The sequence below is a fragment of the Thamnophis sirtalis genome, unplaced genomic scaffold, assembly GCF_051295495.1.
Source record: "Thamnophis sirtalis isolate CommonGarterSnake01/CBP01778 unplaced genomic scaffold, rThaSir2_p1.2 scaffold_3, whole genome shotgun sequence".
Classification (NCBI taxonomy): domain Eukaryota; kingdom Metazoa; phylum Chordata; class Lepidosauria; order Squamata; family Natricidae; genus Thamnophis; species Thamnophis sirtalis.
In genome coordinates, this window is record NW_028261383.1 from 91,062,806 (window position 1) to 91,083,902 (window position 21,097).

Here is a 21,097-nt window from a genome sequence, read left to right on the forward strand (position 1 = left end):
TAAAGCTGCCGAGCATCGGTGACTCCCCCCAAAATCTCTTCCTGGCTAAAGCTTTTTCCTGAGCCGAAGGTTTCGCACTGACCTCGCCTTCAGCCGTGGGGAGGCAACCTTTGCGGGCGGGGACCGCGGGCAGGCAGGCAGGCCGGCGCGGATCGCCATGTCCTTACCTGGCGTCTTGAAGGAGGCACCTTGCAGCGGCTGAGCGATAGTGGCTGGGCAGGGCATGCCGTTTTCAAACGTTTGGTCGTGCTGGAAGGGAACTACTTAGAACCCTGGATACACACGTGTGTGTATGTGTGTACGTGCCGCGCACACATATACTTTAGGCAAGAGGAAGACTAGGGCCCTGGGATGTGGGCAACCAGCGTAAATACATGCTGGTTGCCAACTCGGGTTGGGAAGCCGGTCCTAAAACGTGGGTCCCTTACACTTTTACGATTAATGAGGATAAACTTTTCATTCAAGTAATACATTTCCTTTGACGTCTGGGCGGGAAATGGAAAAGACGAGCCGGTGGCACTTCTTTTATACAGTACCTGTAAGGAAGATTGGGCTGCCTGGGAGTCATCCAACATAAATGAGGTTGACCTCCTGTGTGTTCTCTGGGAAGGGTGATCGAGCCCCCTCTGGCCTGCCTGAGACTGGAAAATCCCGCAATACCCATTGGACTGAGTTTAATGGAAGAGGGGAAGGGAATCTGTCTCAAAGCTGCTAAACCAAAGATAACTGTACTGATAAAGGAAAATATTTGTAGATCAGGGTTTCTTGAATATGATTGTTTTCTTACCGATGTTTCCTTATCTAAAGTAGGTAACACCATCAGGGTTAATCCCTCCTTTATTAACACTGATGATGTTACCTAGTTTGGATAATGAAATCTCTGCAAGAAAACAACCAAGTTCAGAGAGCATCAAAGTTCTCTTAAATATGTAACCATATATTGGTTGACATTATCTAGGCTTTGACACCTCATAGGGTAACTGTTCTTAAAGAAGGAGAACATTCTCTTTGCTGCCTCCTTGTCAGGGTCACCCATTGTTTGGAAATACTCACCTTTAAGCTAGACACAATTATTTGTTGAAAAAGCTGCAATTCACAGATATGTCACTTGCCCCCATCTTTTCAAAATGTTGTGTTGCCAAAACAGGCTTGTGAATCCTGGTATATTTCATTCAGATTGCAACCCGCCCGAATGGTATGAATGTTGTGTTTTAATGATGTATTGTTCTATATGTTAAAAGTTTGTTCCCCCCCCCTTTTTAAGTTGTAAGCCGCCCTGAGTCCCCCCAGGGAAAAGGGCGGCATATAAATAAACTTAAATACAAAATACAAATACAAATTTGCCTTGTATATGCTGTTGTTTGCTTTCAAATAGGATTAGGTTCATTTCTTTGTTAACTTTGTTCACCTGAATTCTTCATCATTATCTAATCCTTTAACACGTGTTTTAAAATCTGATTCTAGTCATGTTAGCCAGAGATAAGTACCTTGCAGTTTCAGGGATTGGTCCATATCATGTGTCCAAAACAAGAGTGTCAGATATGCAGATCAAAGACATAACAATAAGTACACATATCAAATGAAATTTAAGGTATAATTTTCCATATTTAGTTGGGATTAAATTTTACAAGACATGGTAGATTTTAATTCCAGGTATATGTGCCACAGGGTTGCAGTGACTGGTGTTACTTCCATTTTGGCTCATATGCTGGAAGCCTAATCACAGGCTTCAGCTTAAAAGGATTGTCTTGCTGCTTGCTATTGTTAAAATATATCATTATTTTTACTTAGATCTTAGTTGCAGAATATAATTCATCTTTTAAAAACTTGTTTAAAATTAATGTCATGTACTATCTCAGTTCAGGCATATTTCCCAAGGAAAAAAAAATCATTGGTTTGGAACTGTGCCTCCTTGTATACTTAGCAAATGTTGTACACCTAGCTTGAACCGGTAAGAACTAATCCATTGGATAAATTAAACTCCATTTTTACAACCCTGAAGTCCCTATTTGTGGCAGAGTCAGGATGATTGGATGAAACTTAGCATTTATTGGCTGGATGCCCTCCCAGATGCCTGTGTGGAGTTTGCAATAAATATTTTTTCTTTGCACTCTAGGAGAGAAATATCTGCCACCTAGGATTGAACTCTCAACCTTTCAAGTGGGAGGTGGGCATCTTCACCATCAGGCCATCACAGCATTCAATCCATTCAATAAATTAAGAAAATACATTCTTGGAAAAGAACTAAATCATACAATAAAGTTCTTGCAATTTTTTTTTCTATAAACAGTTTAAAAATAGAATACGGGCAATATGTGTTGTCATTGCTATTAGTTAATTACTTGGTATGGAATGAATTCTGCATATTCAGCGAGGAATCAACTTTACTGTAACGCAGATGTTTGCCAATGATAATTAAACTACAACGGAACAACTGTTGTATACTCCAAACTAGTGATTAGTTTTAATTCTTTGCTTTGAAAATAAATGAATGCAGTATCATTCTATTTTTTTAATATGAAGAAACTGAAATACTGTGGCACATCAACTGTTTTGATTAGCTTCTTCTCATTTTTTATTTTTTGTGAGAGTAAAAGAATAAAGATGTTCTCAACATGAGCCTAACTCAGCTGATCATTGTATGGATTCAAATCGGTAGGTTTCCTGAAATACTGAAATGGTGATCACATGACCTTGGGATGTTGCAACCATTGTAAATACATATTGGATGCCAAGCAGCTAAATTCTGATCATGTGACCATGGAGATGCTACAATAATTGTAAATGTGAGGACCAGTTGTAAATCACTTTTTTCACTGCTGTTGTGACATCGAACAGTTTCTAAAACGAATAGTTGTAAGTCAAGGACTACCTGTATTAAAGTGATTTGCTATTGGCTTCTTCGGCATTCTTTCTAATTCAGTTTACTGTCTTGGTATCCCATAGTGATCTCTTTCTTTAATATATACAGCCTACTTAGCTTTGAAGTCCAAAGGAGATCAGCCAGATATGCCACCTAAGTCACAGCATCTATTTATTGTAAAGGCAGGAAACATTAAGATAGACTTTTGCCTTATTTAATTGTGTAATTGATTTGTTAACAGAAATATTAACAATTAAAGTTGGTGAGATATTTGTTCATAGTTTATATCTTTTAGATGGCTTAGGACTATGCTCTTCTTTTAATGTGCTTGAAGTAACAGAGCCCTTCATGCAAAACGCATATGAAATTTTAGAATACTCTAAACAGTTTTGAGTTTTCCAGGAGCAATAAGTCCATGTAAATTCCCTGGTTGAAAAATATACACTGTCAGTAGGTGAGGGATAGGCAATATGCTGCCTTGCAGTTGTTTGAGATTTATGGGAATCAAAATCTAATAGTATAGTAGCATAGAGTTATGAGAGTTGCAATGCATATTGTCTAGGAGACAATGGGTGTACTTCTTTGCTGTGTTCATTGATTTATTGATTTCAGTATGTGTTTGACATAAAAATCACTTCTAGAGATATATAGCCTGTGAGTCTGTGGGTTCCAGAGGGTTGAGCTTGTAATTTTACACCTTAAACCTAGTGGCCTTTCAGTGTTCCCTTCTTCAGGCAATAATGAAAAAATGGCTTACACATCATTTTAGAAAAAGAAATACTAGATGCATATAGCTTTGCATTTGACTGAAGTTGTGTCATTTTTGCACATGCTTTGAAAACTTCTATTAAATAAAGGAATTCTTATCTCATACCTGTAACCAAAGGCAAACTCAGTGTAGAAACAATAGATTGCAGCTAACATACCTGAAGACAATGAGAAAGGTGGTACAACATGCTTCAGTTTTTTATTTGTGGACTTTGGCTCAAAAATCCTTTTAGCTTTTCTGGTTCTACCACTATATAATCTATTTATTTACTTTTCAAATTTCCAAGTTCTCGTCATCCGCTAATGACTCTGGATGTTGTACAATGTTTTTAAAAAACCCAATTTAGAAGATATCAAAAGAATGAGAAACATACATAAATAGCAATAAACCATATGATTGCTTGATACAAACAGTTCCTATAAGAAGCCTGCCCGACACCTCAATCCCAGGTCTTGGGAGAAAGCCAGGGTTTTAGGGTTCTTTTAAATGAGTTTGGGAGCAGACAAATATGTTGTGGGGACAATGTTTCTCAGAGCAACAATGGTCTAGAATAGAGAAGGCTTTCTGGGTTCCATCAGATGACATTGCCTAACCAATGGGATCTAAGTTGCTAACACTGTTCATAAAGATTGGACAGAAAGTACAGGAAAGAAAGCCAGACCATGGGCCATCAGAGACTTTATTTTTAATAACCAGCACCTTGAATTATACCTGGAATCCACTAGTAACCAGTTCTGTTCACAAAGCAGAGAAATAGTATTACCATATTTTTCGGACTATAAAATGCACTGGATTATAAGACGCACCAAGATTTTGAAGAGGTACATTTTTTTTTTTAAAAAAGGTTTTTTCCCAACAACCCACCCCTGCTCCCAAACCCTCTGCATGCCACATTTTTTTGTGAAAAAGGGGCATGCAGAGAGTTTGGAAAGCCTGCAGAGTGCTTCTGGGGGCTCAGGAGGGTAAAAACACCACCATTTTGTGAAAAACGGGCCCTTTATCACTTGTTTTGCCCTCCCCGTCCCCCAGGAGCATTCTACAGGCCTTCCAAACACTCTGCATGTCAATTTGTGTGAAAAATGGGATGCGTGGGGCGGGGTTTCGGGAGGCCAAAAATGCTGTATTCAGTGTATAAGACGCACCCAGATTTTCACCCTCTTTTTTGGGGGAAAAAGGAGTGTCTTATACTCCGAAAAATACGGTATGCGATCACATGCTCATAACTACCATACTTGTGCTGCTAGATCTAGATCATTTGCTGCTTCTGAGTGGTTTTCAAAGCACTCCCATTGCAGTACTTCATACAGAAAGCAACCAAAATGAGTGACTGTCTAAAGACCTTCCAAACCAAGAATAGTTGCAATTGGTACAACAAATTTTTTATTGCAAGGACTTTCTTGGCCATAGTTGTTTCTCCCCTGAGCAGTAGCTGTAAGTTCAGGAAAACTCAAAGGGAAAGTAAAGAACTGAACTCTGTTCAGGACTAAAGCATCTCTGGGACTAGGACTGAATAGCCTAAATATCCTTCAGATTAGGCCTGAGTCTGCTTCTTCCCATCTAGATACCCACTTCCTCAGACACTGAGACAAGACTTTGACATCATTGTTTGGTTAGTTTGGGGTTGAGATACAAAACTTGAGATTGATGATACCTGACCCCAAACTAGTAGATGACCAGACCCAGAAGCCTCATGTGGATGTCAAATAGGAAAGGCAAGTGTATTAGCTTTACACCCTCTCGAAGTGGATTACAGAGTCAGCATACTGCCCCTAACAATCTGGCTCCTCATTTTACCCACCTCGGAAGGATGGAAGCCTTAGTCAGTCTTGATCTGGTGAGAATAGAACTGCTGGCAGTTGGCAGAATTAGCCTGCAATACTCATTCTAACCACTGCGCCACCACAACTTTTCAAGCCTTGTTTCACTGCATGTGTTAGAGGCCTCCGGGTTGATCTCTCTCCCCTCCTAGTACCACATGGAACCGATCCCAGAGAAAGGAGGAGCAGCATTACAACTCCATGCCCCCCCAAACCATGTTGAAAGGGGGAGTCAATTTTTATAGGTTCCTCTGGAGCTATAACTGCTCCCCCTTTCAACAACCTTCCTTAAAAAGGGAAGGTTGGATGAAAATCGTCCAGGATGGGTGGCTCCAGTAATTCAATTACTTGAAGACTGTCCAATGGTGTTCAAGCTTGGCATGTATTAATTAAAATGGTCCTGTTTGTGGGGATTATAAAGCAACCACATTTTTTCCCCAAGTAATTTTTTTCATAATGATTTACTGCTGAAAAGAGAGCTGGGTAGAATCAGGTTCAGAAGTAATTAATGAAAGTTTTTAAAGAGGCCTTTAGGCATAATTAAGCAACATTGCTCACATTTGGGCTATTTCCATTGAGTATTTTTCATTTGTAAGTTATTTATAAGTTTAGTTTGTTATATTCTTACATAATTTATAATGTTTACAGAACTGTTTTGTGATTAAGCTTTTTTCTGCTGTCCATTTAATATTCTTTTTTTCTGCCATCCATTAATTTAATTTTTATCTTTGTTCATTGTGAAGTCATAGTTCAAATTCAGCTTTCTATATGTAGTATTAATAGTGATCTGATAGAGAACATTGATTTTGCTAAATAAGATTGGTCTGATAGGAATGCATAATTATGCTTTGGGACTTAATAGAAGTCCTGGCTAAGAAGAATATTTCTGATTCTGTAAATATTCTTATCAAACTATTGCATGGCCAATCATTTATCAAGTTTAACCACTGTTACACAGAACACATGAAATTGATCATGAGACTTTAAGATGCTGGAAAATAGCATTTGGAGCAAAGCTTTGTACTAGCCTAGAAAAGAATAAACCACTTTAACTCTTAAACTGAAGGCAATCTAGGGACATAGCATATGAATGAAAATGCAAATGTAATTATTGCCACCCAATATCTCTAAATGATTAACAAGCATGGCAAATGCAGAGGTACAATTCCTAATCCATGTTTGCAGGCTGCCACTGGTATATAATGTATGGTAATCAGACAACACACAATAACGCTAAAGAAGTATGAACACAGGAGATTTAGCTGTAGTCTTTCTTGAAGATCCAACGTTTCTCAACCTGACCCAAGGAGGCAATGTACTGTAATTAAGAGCATTTTGTCACTCACACTGGCAAATGGACCAATGCTAAGTTTGGGTTTGAAGCCTAGGACACTCTCACTGCTGAGGAGACAAAGGCATACTTTAGAGACAATCTTAGCAGTGAGAAAGTTCCAAACTTCAAAACATTCTGGTTCTTCTAATTGTTTTGCCCAATTAATATTTGTTTTTCCTGGAGGCTGTCCATAAGCCAAGATGCCATTTTTCACTGGTGGATGACTCCTGCTCTACATTACCTTCCTTCCAGCATTTGTAGGCCCCAGCTTATAGTGAGACTAGGAAGTCATGTCGAAAACTGAAAGGAAATATTAGCATGCTGGAGAGTTCTTTGAAAGTTTTGACCACATCTGTTTGTGTTCCCGAAGGCAAGCTACTTACCACTTCACACTTTGAAATCAAGCACATATGGCACACTCCAAAATTAAGAGCAGCCCTCCGTGTGTATTGGGGGAGTGGGGAGAGATGGTGTCAAGAGAAATCTGGAGTTTTCATCTCTTCCAAGAGATGTCAGTCTATCAAACTCCAGTCTTTTGAGTGATTTTGCCCTAATGGCAGCCATGTGGGTCATGGAATGAAAAGTAGAGCATTTGCTGAGCAGCTTTTGTATATTACAACCATCATGGAGAGCAGCTTCTGTGCAGAATCTTTCAAGTGGCTTCCCATGTGGCAGAGGGAGCAGGACAGCTGCCTCCAAAGAACACAAAATGGAGCGATTTCTTATTTAAGGCTTTCCAAGTGGTTTCCCACGTGGGAGCTGTAACTGAAAAATATGTGGTGACCCACAAGACTTGAGCAAGGCAGATCAGTTATTTTTCTGTTGGAGCAAAATTTAAAAGTTGATATGTGCAGTTCACAACTATCCAACATAAACCGACTGTTTATATTTTACATTGGGATATTTTTACATAACCTAATTATGCAATACTTGGAGTATCATTTCTTTTTCTGACTAATGGGACCAATAGTAACATACCTAACTTTGAAAGGTAATGTGAAACCTAATTACTTTTGTCATTTTTTTTTTGTAGATGAAAGGCAGCCTTTGTTAATTAGAAAAGTATTTCCTGATGTGTACAGAGGTAGTATGAAACATCTTGATCAAAAACTGCATGTGTTAAAACTACTGGGAAGTTTTGCTTCCTCCATCTGACAGTTTCTGCTTTCATCCAGACAATTTCTAGGAGCTCTGGCTTTAATCGATTTTCATGTAATTGCCTGTAGATTAAACCTCACGCTTAGAAGCTTTGTTGCTCCTGCAGAATCTGAGTATTCAAAATATGGTAAAGATAGTACAATTGTGCCATTTGGAGATCATTCCTTGGGAAATGCCTTATGGAGAGAGATGGTTGCCAAGCAGCTAGAGCCTATGTCAAGGCTATAAATATTGGAATAAATAAATAATGCGACTACGTGTCTGGGGAATACAGAACAGGCTTATAATTGAACGGAAACAGGCTCAAGTACAGCATTAGTAACTGTTGCACTCTAGAGTGGCAAGGTCTATTTGCACTTCCATGTTTTGCTTATTAATTATTGGTGTGTGTTATTTTTTACTTTGCAGAAAGGGTCATAATACTAGAAGGCTGCATATGTGCAGTAATATGGATGGGTTTGGGAACTAATGGTGCAGAACAACTTTATGGCCATGAAGGATTGCATTTAATGGATATTCACCCAGCCATAACTTCTATCTGATCCCATGCTAGCCTGAAATGTTTCATTTTAATCTTGAGGAAAGAAAGAGAGATGTGTAGATACTACAGCAAGCAGAAGTTGCTACCCGAACAAGGAGACTTTTTTTTATTGTCAGGATGGATCAAAGGTGGTTGACACATGACAGCCTTAGCAAGTCACACGTTATCCAGCACATATCATAATATTGAGCCACGGCTTGGTAGGCAAGTGATATTGCTTCTGACATTTATCTCGTGTCTTTTCTGACTCAGATATTGCCTTTTCTCCCTGCGTTTGTTTAACTTTATTTAAGTATATTTCCAGCTGTGTATAAATAGAGTCTGGCTAACATTTAAATTCATAAATATTCATTTGGAATTTTGCTAGTAGCAGTTCAGGGCCAAATTAAATGATAGAAGAAATGTGTGATCATATTCTCCATAGTGAGGGGGGAGGAGTATCCAGGATGGGTGTTGACTTTGTCCTCTCATGATTGGATGAGTCAGATAAGCTCTTTGGGTAACGCCCCCTGGCCAGCAGGACTACCCATTCTTCTGACTCATCTCCTCAAGGAAAAGTTGCACTACTCAGTAGCTCCAGTAATTTACAAAGGAGTAAGGAAAATAAACTTGGATCCGGCGAATCCTGCCTCCCTTCATCGAACACAGCCTCCTCCTGCAAGGACTGGACTGCCACAAGCCCCCTGGGGCGGCACGCTGCCCTGGCCACTGAGTGAGACGGAGTCACTCAGGGAGGACAATTGCCGGGCAGGCAGGAGGAGAGGGCAATATGCTTCCTAGAAGCAGCCCTTGATGCAGAGGCTAATCAGGAGCAGAAGCGCTCCTCTGCTCCCCTCGGGTTGAGCCACGAAGCTGGCTAAAATACCCTGGAACACCTGTGCTGGCAGCCGACAAGGTGAGAGCCGGAAAGGCTTAGAGCTGCGGAAGACAGGGGAGAGAGCTGCAACCATGGCAAGCCTGCAAAGGCAAAAGCCATTTCCATGTGCTCCAGCAAGGAGGAGCCGTTTGAATTTGGAGCCGGGGCCATCTTGAAACCACATGGTCCAAAATGGCTGCCCCCAGCAGCTCAGAGCCTCAAATCTCAGCCCTCCAGCCACAACCGGAGGCTTGTGGAGCCCTTGAAAGGTGAGAAACCATCGCAGAGGCATTAGCCAAGGGCGGGGGATGCAGCAAAGGGCCAACAGGAGGCTTGTTAAGGGAGTTAGAGGCAGGCGGTGGATCTCCCCCCCCCTACTTCCTAGATGAATCAAGACTGCACGAACCCCCCCCCCCCCCCAACCTGAGAACTCCTCACCTCCCAGAGGAGGATTCCCTTCGGCTTGGTGCTTCATAAATCCTGCCTAAAAGCCCGTTCTCTCCCTTTCTAACTGCATAGTAACAGGAAAAGCCCCCACCCCACCCTTAAGGACACTCTCCTTTAAGGAGGAGAAAGAGACTTGGCGAGAATGCCATCAGAAAAAGGCTTCCAGCAAGAGCAGCGTTTTTTGGGGGGGGCTAAGTCTCCTTCACCCTTAAGAAAATTCTCCTTGAGTAGGAGAAGGAGGGGGGAGGGGCGGGAAGTCCCTGAGTAGGAGGCAAAACAAAAGCTGTTTTTTGTGGCTAAGTTCTGAGGGCGGGGCATGGCAATTGCCTTGCAAAACCATTTGGAAAGAAGGGGGGAGGGGCCCCACGTGGCCAAGCCAAGGAAGAGTATTCAGCCCCCAGGGAGAGACAGAAGAACCTCCAATCAGGTTAGAGATTACCCCCCTCCCCCAAGGCTTTCCAAGGGTGGGGGTGAATAGGCAAAGAGCAAATGCTATACAATACAATACTATGCAATACAATAGCAGAGGGGGCAGGAACCTTGTAGGTCTTCTAGCCCAACCCCTTGCCTAAGCAGAAATTCCTACACCATTTCAGACAAATGGCTATCATTACTAGTCAGCCCTGTAGCTCAATGGTTAACAGCTGACTCTGTAAACCACTTAGGGCTGAAAGCCCTATGAAGCAGTATATAATTCTAACTGCTATTGCTATTACCATCCAACAGCTGCTTAAAAAATCTTCCACTGTTGGGGCATTCACAACGTCCGGAGGCAGGTTGTTCCACTGATTAATTGTCTAACTGTCAGGAAATTTCTCCCCAGTTCTAAGTTGCTTCTCTCCTTATTAGATTCCACCCAGTACTTCTAATTCTGCACTCAGATGCCTTGGAGGATAATCAGGTTGCCTCTTCCCTGTGGCAACCCCTGAGATATTGGAACACTGCTATCACGTCTCCACTAGTCTTTCCTTCAGTAAACTAGACCTGCCCAATTCCTGCAACCGTTCTTCATAGGCTTTAGCCTCCAGCCTGATCCCTCTGTTGCTCTTCTCTGCACTCTCCCTAGAACCCCCACATCCTTTCTACATCATGGTGACCAAATTGAATGCAGAATTCCAATCTGGCCTTTCCAAGGCCTTATAAGGTGGAATGAACACTTCACGGGAGCTTGATTCTATTCCTCTGTTTATGCAGCCAAAAACTGTGTTAGGTTTTCTGGCAGCTATTGCACACCGCTGGCTCATATTAAAGGGTGGTCCACCAGGACTCCAAGATCCCCTTCACAGTTACTACTGTGGAGCAAGGTATTCTGTACCTGTGCACTTCACCTTCGTTGCCTAAAGGTAGAACCTTACCTCTTTGAATCCCATTTCCCTAGGTAGTGCCCAATGTTCAAGGGTACCAAGATCCTTCTGTATCTTTAGCCTGTATTCTGAAGTGTTGGCTATTCCTGCCAGCTTGGGGTCACCTGCTAACCTGATGACCCCCCCCCCATCAGCATTTAACAAACAGAGAGCTAACAGTCATTCTGGCTCCTTCTCATGACCGCTTAAAGAAACAGTACTACTATCATGGCATTTATTTTGCTATCCCAAATGTTAGCTTACACACCTAACACCCTCATTCAAATCACTGATGAAGATGTTGAAGAGTACTGGGCTCAACACTCAGCCTTGGGGGACTCACTGCACTCTTCCTTCCATGAAGAGGCAGTCCCATTGAGGAGTACAGGTGTGTACACCAGTTACCAAGGCACCTGGTGTGACTAGGTCTAATCCTCAGTCTTCTACTTTATCTAGTAGTAGATAAAGTAGTAGTAGGTTATGGTCTACCTTATCAGGACTTGCTGAAGTCCAAGTTAACTATATCAATGGCATTCCTATGGTCCACTAGGGTTGTCACCGTAATCTAAGAAGATTTGTAGATTTAGATTTATTGAACATTTATAGACCGCCCTTTTCCCTGAGGGGACTCAGGGCGGCTTACAACAATGGGGGAAGGGAGTGCAAAACAAGACATAAAAGAAACGTGAATAAAAAATTAACTATAAAACACAACATTCACTATGGCTAATCTAGTATGATCTGTTTTTGACAAACCCATGTTGGCTTTGGGCTCTCGAGCCGGTTTTCTCACTTTCTGAAGGGGGGGAATCACATCAGCAATTCTATAGTGGTTCTCCGGTACTCCAGGAGCTCTGATAGATATAGTTTCAGTTGTTTGGAGATCTCATCCACCAGCTCCTTCAGATCCCTGGGGTGTAACCCGGTCCTGGGAATTGGACCTTGCCTAAGATAGACAGGCTACCATTTCTTCCCTATCTCATCTTGGGTCCCTAATCTGAATTTGGGGTGCTGTTTTTGATAGGTTGGATAGTTTATCCCTGCTGGTAAAGACAGATGCCAAGCACGAGTTAAATAGTTCAGCTCTACCCCTGCTGCCTGTCACCTTCGGGCCACTTTCTCCCAGCAAGGGACCAATTGTTTCCTTAAGCTTTCTTGGTTTTATCAGGCGGGAAGATGCCCCCCTTTTTGTATTTTATTTTATTATTATTATTGTTGTTGTGATTCTTGTTATTATTATTATTTTACCTTTGTGGCAGGCCTTTATTGTGAGCCTTAGCTTCCCTCTCTTCATCGTTACACACACTCTAGTGGCCGCCCATTAAACTCCATCGGTGTTTACATTCAGAATATCTCTGCGCTAATCCTAGCCATAGAATCATAGCACCCTTATGGCCGGGGGGAAAAAAGGGTCAGATAGGCTGGTCCCCATGCCAGAACCCACCACAAACTCAGAATGGGATGCCCGACTATGAGAGATCGCAGAAGCACCTCAGATAGCCTATGAATTTAGACAACTTTCGCTGAGGGCAGAACATATAGCAGGGGTGGGATACATCAGAGCCGACTGGCTCAGCCGGACCAAGGGGACAGTTTGGAGCGGAAGCTGCAGCCAGCAATCTTCAAGGAAATGGCAGAGTGCTTCGGACACCCGGAGATCGACTTATCCGCCACGCCCTCAACGCTCAGCTCCTGAGGGTCATCTCCAGGTACCAGACATGGGGGGGGGGGCAGAAGGGGCGGACGATCTGCGAAGCCCCTGGACCAGGGGTTGTCGGTATGCCTTCCGCCCTTACCCCTGATCCCCAGGGTCATATGGGAAACCCTTCGGGAGGGGGCAGAAGGGGTTCTCTTGGCGCCTCTCTGGCCCCGGAGACTGTGGTTGCAGAGCTCCAGTCGCCTTCAACGGAGAGGCCATGGAGATTCCCCCTGGAGGGAATATCCCTTAACCAGGGGTCGCTGGAGCACCCAGACCGTCAATGGCTCCAGCTGACCGCTTAGCTCTTGGAACGGAGCATCCTGGGGAAAGACCCTCCCCCCCCCCCCCCCAGGGTGATGCAGACTATCCAGACTGCCCGCACACCTTCCACAGAGCGTATATATGGCTCCATGTGGCAGGCCTCTGCCTCATGGTGTAATTCCCTGGGGCACAATCCTAGCCAGGCCTCAGTGCCTCAGATTCTGGACCTCTTCCAGGCAGGCCGGGACAGAGGGTTAGCTTCTAACACAATTAGGAGACAGGTCCCAGACTTCTCGCCAGTTGTCCTGCGTGGCAGGAACCAGAGCTTGACTCACCTTCCTGTGGTCAGACAATTCCTCAAGGGGGCTTCCAACCCCAAACCGCACGCAGCGTTCAAGTACCATTCCCGGGACTTACACAGGGTAGGGGACGCTCCAATAGGTGCTCCATCTGAGCCTTTACGAACAGCTTCCCTTAAGTTCCTGATTCTCACGGTGGCCTTTCTGGTGGCCATCCCCCCCGCCAGGCAGATATATGAACTGCAAGCTCTCCACCGGGGAGGGTCTCTGCTTCCCCCACTAAGACAGAGTGGGGTTACGCCCTTCATCCCAAGGTGGGCTTCTGCTTCCATCAAACCCAGGAACTGATTTGCCCAACTTCTGTCCAGACGGGGGGAAAGAAGGGGCTCACTCTGGGCATAAGGAGGGCCCTGAGGATTCTCTCAGGAGAACCAGGCCAGTCAGGAAATCCGAAGCTCTGTTTGTTTCCTTCCAAATAGGGGCCTGGGTAACAGGGTGACTTCCACCACAATAGGTAGGTGGTTGCAAACCTGCGTTGCCACTGCATACCAATCACAGGGCTTACAGACACCAATCATATCACAGCTCACTCCACGCGGAGCGCAGCCACATCCAGGGCCTGGGCCACGCAGACAGCCCTGGCCGGAATCTGCAGGGCAGCCACGTGGGCTTCCCCCTCTCCCTTTGCTAGGAACCATAAACTGGACTCTTTACCCCGCAGGGCAAAAGCCTCTTGGACGCAGGGCCTCTTGGACGCAGGGCGTTGCAGGTGGTTCACAGGGCGGAGCCCACGCCTCAACTGGCACAAGCGGGGGACATGGGGCCTCTGGGGTCTCCCTCCCTAGGGACGTGCAGGCTTTGGTACGTCCCATCCTGGATACTCCTCCCCCCTCACTATGGAGAAAGGGCGTTGGTACTTACCTGATACGCCTCTTCTCATAGTGGGGGGAGGAGTATCCAGTCCCTCCCTGACTATGTTTGTACGACTAAGTTTTATGTTCACAGTTTTATGAAGTTATATAAATATTGATGTTGAAGACGATAAAAGCTAAGAACTGAATTAAGAGTCTGGAGTGAATGGTGCAACGAGTCGGATGGAGCTCTTCGTCAAAAGAATGGGTAGTCCTGCTGGCCAGGGGGCGTTACCCAAAGAGCTTATCTGACTCATCCAATCATGAGAGGACAAAGTCAACACCCATCCTGGATACTCCTCCCCCCACTATGAGAAGAGGCGTATCAGGTAAGTACCAACGCCCTTTTCAGGTAGTCTTTTTTAAAAGGCATGTGGTAATATGCAAAAGAGAGTTAAGTACTCCTTAACGCTATATCTGCATTGGTATCCCAGGGGGAAAAAAAATTCTGTTCAGCCAAGCTTACATTAGCCTCATGAAGTGTCTACGGAGACACTCAGTCATCCAGGTCATGGTTGTCCCAAAGATGCTATTTCAAAAGGCAACTGGACTTTTCTTTATTTTTTTCTCTTGAGGATGTTTTGCTTCTCAATTCCTTGGATGAGAAGCAAAATGTCTTCAACAACAAAAAAACAACACAAAGAAAGTCCAGTTGCTTTTTGAAAAAGCACCTTTGAGACTTACGAAATTTTGTTAAGTACTCTCATCTCTTTAGGCTCTGGTAGTTTTCAGTACAATGAAATTGCTGATCAATTTCTAGGGTGTATATAATATCAGTGCAGGCAAAGATCCATATTATTGACTGTTGCTTCCTACAAAATAGTACAGTTTTTTAAAAAACATATAAAATAAGATGCCCATCTTAAAATTTTTCTTTCATGTTGCTTTATATGTTATTTTATGTGAAAGAACATTAATCACGAGCTTCCCATTACAACTTTGAAATGATACACATATAGATTTACCACATCATTGAGAAGTAGAATTGGATTCTCTCCGATTCCAATCACTAACTTGGACTCTTCATTATAAAATCAGCATCTGCTGATCTTGGGAACTCTTGCCGTGTCATGTAGAGCTTACACCTATTTCTGAAAACCTGTTTTCCCCTTGTAGAAATCTCCTTGGCTTTTCTTCAACTTAGGTTTCTCAAGGTTTGGTGAGATCACATGTGTAACATCTGCTGGACTGTTCTTATCCTTCTAACTCATTTTCCAGTCTACTGGTTGGACAACAGCTGAACTTTGCAGTAACACTATATAGCTGTCAGGTATGATATGAACAAATGGGAAGCATCTGACTTGAAGCATGCATCCAGATTGAGAATCTTCTGTGTGACTTTAGGAAAATGTTAAATTTAGCAACTAAGAAAATTGTTTGGTGGGTCTGAATTTGTTTCTAGCATCATGCTTGTATCTGTTGTTTATGTGACAGCTTAAACAAATTTATTAACAAGTTATACCAATAACTTACAAGATTCTCCATTGAGATACAGAATGCCTTCTCGAGAAAAATCTTCACCTTATTGACTGTTTAAATCTTCTGTTCTTCTCATGAACTTTGCTGCTTTCAGCACTGCCTGGAAATACCTATTTATTCACGGTCTTCATAGTTCTACAGAACTACAGCTTTGCTCAGAACTACATCAATTGCCCTGGTTTAGGGGTGCAAGAATATTTACTTTAACTGTTGTTGAGCTGCAGAAATTCAACAGATTATACATTCTGCCTTTTTGCTTTGCTTAATGAAAATGGTGCCAAACTAATTCTTTTTCTAGAAGCATTCTTTTTATTTGATGTAACACTTTTGAGATTACCTACTGTAGCTTGTTTGCACCATATCTGAGAAAACTAAAGAGTAGTTGCCTATTTTTCATCTTGTTGTGATAGGTCCTTGGTGCTCTCTGACCTTAGTTGTTTTCTTCCAGATGTTTCATTACCCAAACTAGGTAACATCAGCAGTGCTAATTAGGAATGGGATTTGCTCTCCGTTTATATTCTATATTCTATATTCTATATCAATTTATATTTTAGTGGCTTAGTCAGGATTGGTGGAGTTGGTCTTAGAGATTTTTTGGTTGCGCTGTTCGTTGTTGGTTTGTTTGGCAGTTCCTTGGTTGCTACACTTATATTGGTAAAATATGTTTACTTCTTGATTGTTAGTCTGCTTGTTTTTTGTTTTGTTTTTGTCCACTGATGACAAAGTCTGTTCATATCAGCACAAAGGGTATTCACGTCTTATGCTTCATATATGGAGTGTTTTAGTCCTTTTTAAGATGGTCCTTCTTTTGAGATACATGGTATAGGCATTCCCTTATGAATCTTTCTTCTGAGAACTACCCATAATAATAATAATAAAAAAGTAAAAATAGATTTAAGAAATGTGGCAGCAGCTTTTGCTATCAGATTAGCTTCTCTTTGTTTTTGCTGCTCATGGGGCTGTAGAATGATAACAGTGTGCATTGGAAGCATTTCTGATCTGTTCAAAAATATTGAAGAATTTCCAAAGAATCTAATATGAATTCTAGGCAAAGAGATTACCTTTCTTCCCTTTCACACATCATGGCTCATTTCTATGAACTTTTGTCCTTGCTTTAAAAATGTCATAATATATAGAGGTGTTTATTTTGCATGCATAAATATATCTTTACAAAGATAAAGGTGTAAACTATGTGAATGTACATGGGCAAAACGTTTTTAATGTAGTATTTAACAAATGTCTTGATCCCTCTTTTAAAAAATATGCAAAGAATTTCCAGTACTGCATTAATGGAAGAGTTTGTTAAATTTGCACACAATGTGATAATATCCTATGATTAAAACAATAGCAAAGTCTAGTGACTTTAGAGAAAGATTGGCTCAGCTATCCAACATCACATGCAGATTTTCTAAACCTGCTAAAAAGAATGCATATATTACAGTAATTTTAGATGATTGTAAGTGTGGAGATTATGACAACTGCTGTCGTTAAAATGACATTTGTTCCCAGGAACAGATGGTGCTTGGGTGGTGACAAATGGATTCACTTTGAGTGTGATTCATACATGGCATTAGTTACTGAACAATAAAATAAAAATAAAATAAAATATCAAGGAGACTTTTGAACTGATACAGTTTTAAATTTAATGTGTGTATTTATAATAGCAGCATACTGATGCCTTGTCACAGCTGAGTCTTTTTTTAATAGCCATATCTAAATATCAAACTCAGAGTATGTAGTTTAGAACTTAAATACTCATTTGTGATAAAGGTCACCAGACTAGTATAAATGAGTAGCATTTGATAAAGAGAACCATAGCCCAGTAGACACAACAGACAGTTTTCTAGGCACCTATGTAAGCTTAGAAGATGTAGTGAAAAGAAAGTGGCATTTCACCCACACCTTCTTGTTGGGTGTCTGTCCCCTCCCATCATTGAGAAAAGAGACTTTTAGCCCCAACAGCACAATCTCTGAAAGCTTTTAGAACTCATTCTATTTAGCTTGAATGTCCATAGAAGGAGCAGTCACTTCAGCAGCCAATTTTTCAAAGTCCCATTAGAAACCCTACAGAGTAGCTGGTCATAAATGCTGTGAGCAGAAAGAAATCACCTTCTAGATGTTTATGACATTTTTAGGAACTGTAAGGTGGTTTCCTGTCAGACGGTAGTTTCCTGTTCGTGGTTGTCTACTGTGTGCGGTGTAGATGTATAAAATTATATACCACGACACAACAAAGAATAAGCTCTCAAATCAAAAGCAGAAGTAACAGCATCTAGCTGCTTTGCAAACCAGATCCCTCATAATCAGACCTCATCTAAACTTAGACTTATTGCTAGTATAGGATGAATAATTGGAGTAATTACCCTCACTGTAATATCTGCCTCAAAATTATTAGCTTCCATATTGAATTCTGAAGCAGTCACAAGTATACACTGATTTCATAGTTGGCATTTTTTCTTATAGCTGGAAATAAACGGAATAGAATACTTAATGAAGTCGTGTAGAGGCCATGCTTTTTTATATAATGGCCTGTCATACCAGATTTGCAATTTAATTTCCTGAAAGCCATTTCAGTTTGCTAGGTTTAAAAATTAGCCACATTGACAAAGAGCATTTAGCTCTGTACCTCAGAAATTCCAGGCATCTCGGAATCATTTTCTTAAGCTTTGGGATTCCCATTTCTTTCACTCCCCACCTTGCTTGGAGATTCTCCCTGGCTGATCCTAAACTGGAAGCCTTGCTGTCAATATTTCAAGAACACAGCTCTTTAGATAGGGAGGGTTCTTGCAAGAAGTAGAACAGCAGTTAAAAATAAAAATGTAGCAGCTGCCACGTGTCAGTGCAATTCCTGTTTTCAATAGAAATGAAGTTCAATATTTACACCTTTGTCTCCCTCCTGTGTCACACAAGTAGCCAAGAGATTCATGATTTTAGTTGAGAGGAATAGTGATTATATGTGTCTGTTTATCTATCTGGTCTCTGACTGTTTGCCTCTGACTTATACCTGGCATATTATCTCTTTTTCATCTGTAAACTTCTTTCCCAAAATTTTCTTCTATAATTTTGTGTTTCCATGCCACATTAAGCAACAGATTCAGTGACCTGGAACAGTGTCTGGGGTTTCCTGTTGAGCTCTGTTGTATTTCAGAGGTGCCCAATTCATTTCTGGCCAAAGAATCTTGCAAGAACACGTTAAGACATACACTATATTGCCAAAAGTATTTGCTCACCCATCCACATAATGAGCGAATACTTTTGGCAATATAGTGTATGCGATTAGTGGCCTGTCATGGTAATTGGAAAGTGTCAAGTCTACAATATAAAAGTTGTTCTAGGCTTGTTTGGGAGATCCAATTTGTGGCCCAGTAGCTAGTGGTAGCTACTACTTCCCATTAATCAATTACCTTCCTGAGGCGCAATAGCTCAGTGGCTTAATGTTGCTAGAGAAGGTCTGTACTCTGGTGGTTCAAATCCTAGCACTGCTTGATGGAGTGAGCCACCAACACTTACCTCAGCTTCTGCCAAACTAGATGTTTGAAAGCATATTACATGCAAGTAGATAAATAGGTACCACTGTGATAGAGGGCAGAATGATACATCAAGCAGCAATACAAATTCATTCAGTGCTGGACCTACCCAAATGCAACGGCTGAATGTGAAATAACATTGGTGGTGGAAAAAGCCCTGGATGCTGCTGCAGAGTGCCATCAAGTCTTATGAGTGTGTAGTTAGGCCACCTCTTGTGGTGTATTCTGAATAGTGTGTGAGCATGATCAGAATGGACTGGCAGTTGTTGACAAGCAAACAACTACTTTGTAATAGTAACTGTAATGTCCTGGCAGATGTAATATTGTCATACACCAATACGTTATTATCTTGCCTCTGGTAAGGGCTTAATGATCCCTTCCTCAACTTCTCTCTGGGCCAATTGTAAGAGACTAAATCTGTCTTCTGAGACTGCTGTCTTATGCAAAGCATGTTATGGTGGGGGAACATCTTTTCAGTCTTCACAGTAGAAGCAAAGCCAGCAAAGATTTTGTCCCCTTTCATCACTACCATATACTTAAGCCCTGATTTATTTTTTTGTATATATGGAACTTTGCAGCCAGGGAAAATATTTTCCAGATGGGCAGAGAATGATGGGGCACATATCAAATGTGCTTCCCACATTCAGAAAGGATGGATAGTTTGATCTTTCACTGACCCCACCTGTGGAAACTCTGATACTAGTAGTGGGGAATATTTAATATATTGAAAAATAGAGATCAGTGTACCATGTAGCCAAACCTTAATACAATTGTTTCAAAGTTCTTCGTGCAGCCCTAGAGCTGATTTAGAAAGATGCATATCAAGACTCACATTTTTAGTTGGAAAAATGAGTAACAAATAAGCCAGTCCCTTTGTAAGGCACATAAGTGTTCCAGGACCATCTACCTGTTTTGGTTTACAAGTCAGATTGTCTACACACTTTCATTCATCTAATCTTAGAGTGCGATCAGCATCTTTATTTTTTTTATTTTTTTATTTTTTTTAACGTTCTACTTTATTTATTTATTTATTTATTTATTTATTTATTTTTATCCAAAATATGTTTTTATTTTCCATTTTCATACAGTCACATATATACTGTGCATAACCGGGGCCATACAACATTAAACAATAAACATAGCAATTCCTCTTGTCAACAATACCCCCCAAAATAGAAACCCAATATACCTCTTCGACCCTCCATACACCTCTTTCTTTCGCCCCCCTCCAACTTTCCATCTTCCCTCCATCATTCCCCTCTATCCTACTTCCCCTACCCCTCTACCACTCCTCTCTCCCAGTCCACTCCCTCACTTCCTTCTCACCCTCCCTCCCATCCTCTCTCCCGCCCTCTCTACCTCTCTTTCTTCTATCCCACTACTCCTCCCTTTGGTGTATTTCTACTATATGTCAATATATTCAGCTTGTCCTATTTTTACCGTGAAATTAAAGAGCAATAGTATACATGTGCAATGGCATTGCATTGAAATATCACACATACTATATATCCCCCTCCCCCCTAACACCCCACCTCCCTTCCCCCCGCCCCGACTTCCCAGAGCCCGTACACGGTATAGATTTTTAACAAACACAGTCTAAAATATATTAAGACAAAAGAAATAAAAAAAGAAGTTAATAACATCTCTGCATTGAACTCAGCTTCTTCCTGTTGCACTAACTTTGAACAGTTTAGATTATTCCTAATCTTAAACATAGGCAATCTGGAATTTCTTAGTCCCGTATTTGTTTTGTATATAGTCAATCCATTTTTTCCAGTCTCGTTTATATCTCTC

The 21,097-nt window shown here is 41.6% G+C and overlaps 1 protein-coding gene across 1 annotated transcript in view; it reads left to right on the plus strand.

The window, feature by feature from the left end:
- RASGEF1C (RasGEF domain family member 1C) overlaps positions 1-21,097 on the plus strand; it is a 108,484-nt gene that overhangs the window by 367 nt on the left and 87,020 nt on the right. The gene's annotated exons all lie outside the window — the stretch shown is intronic.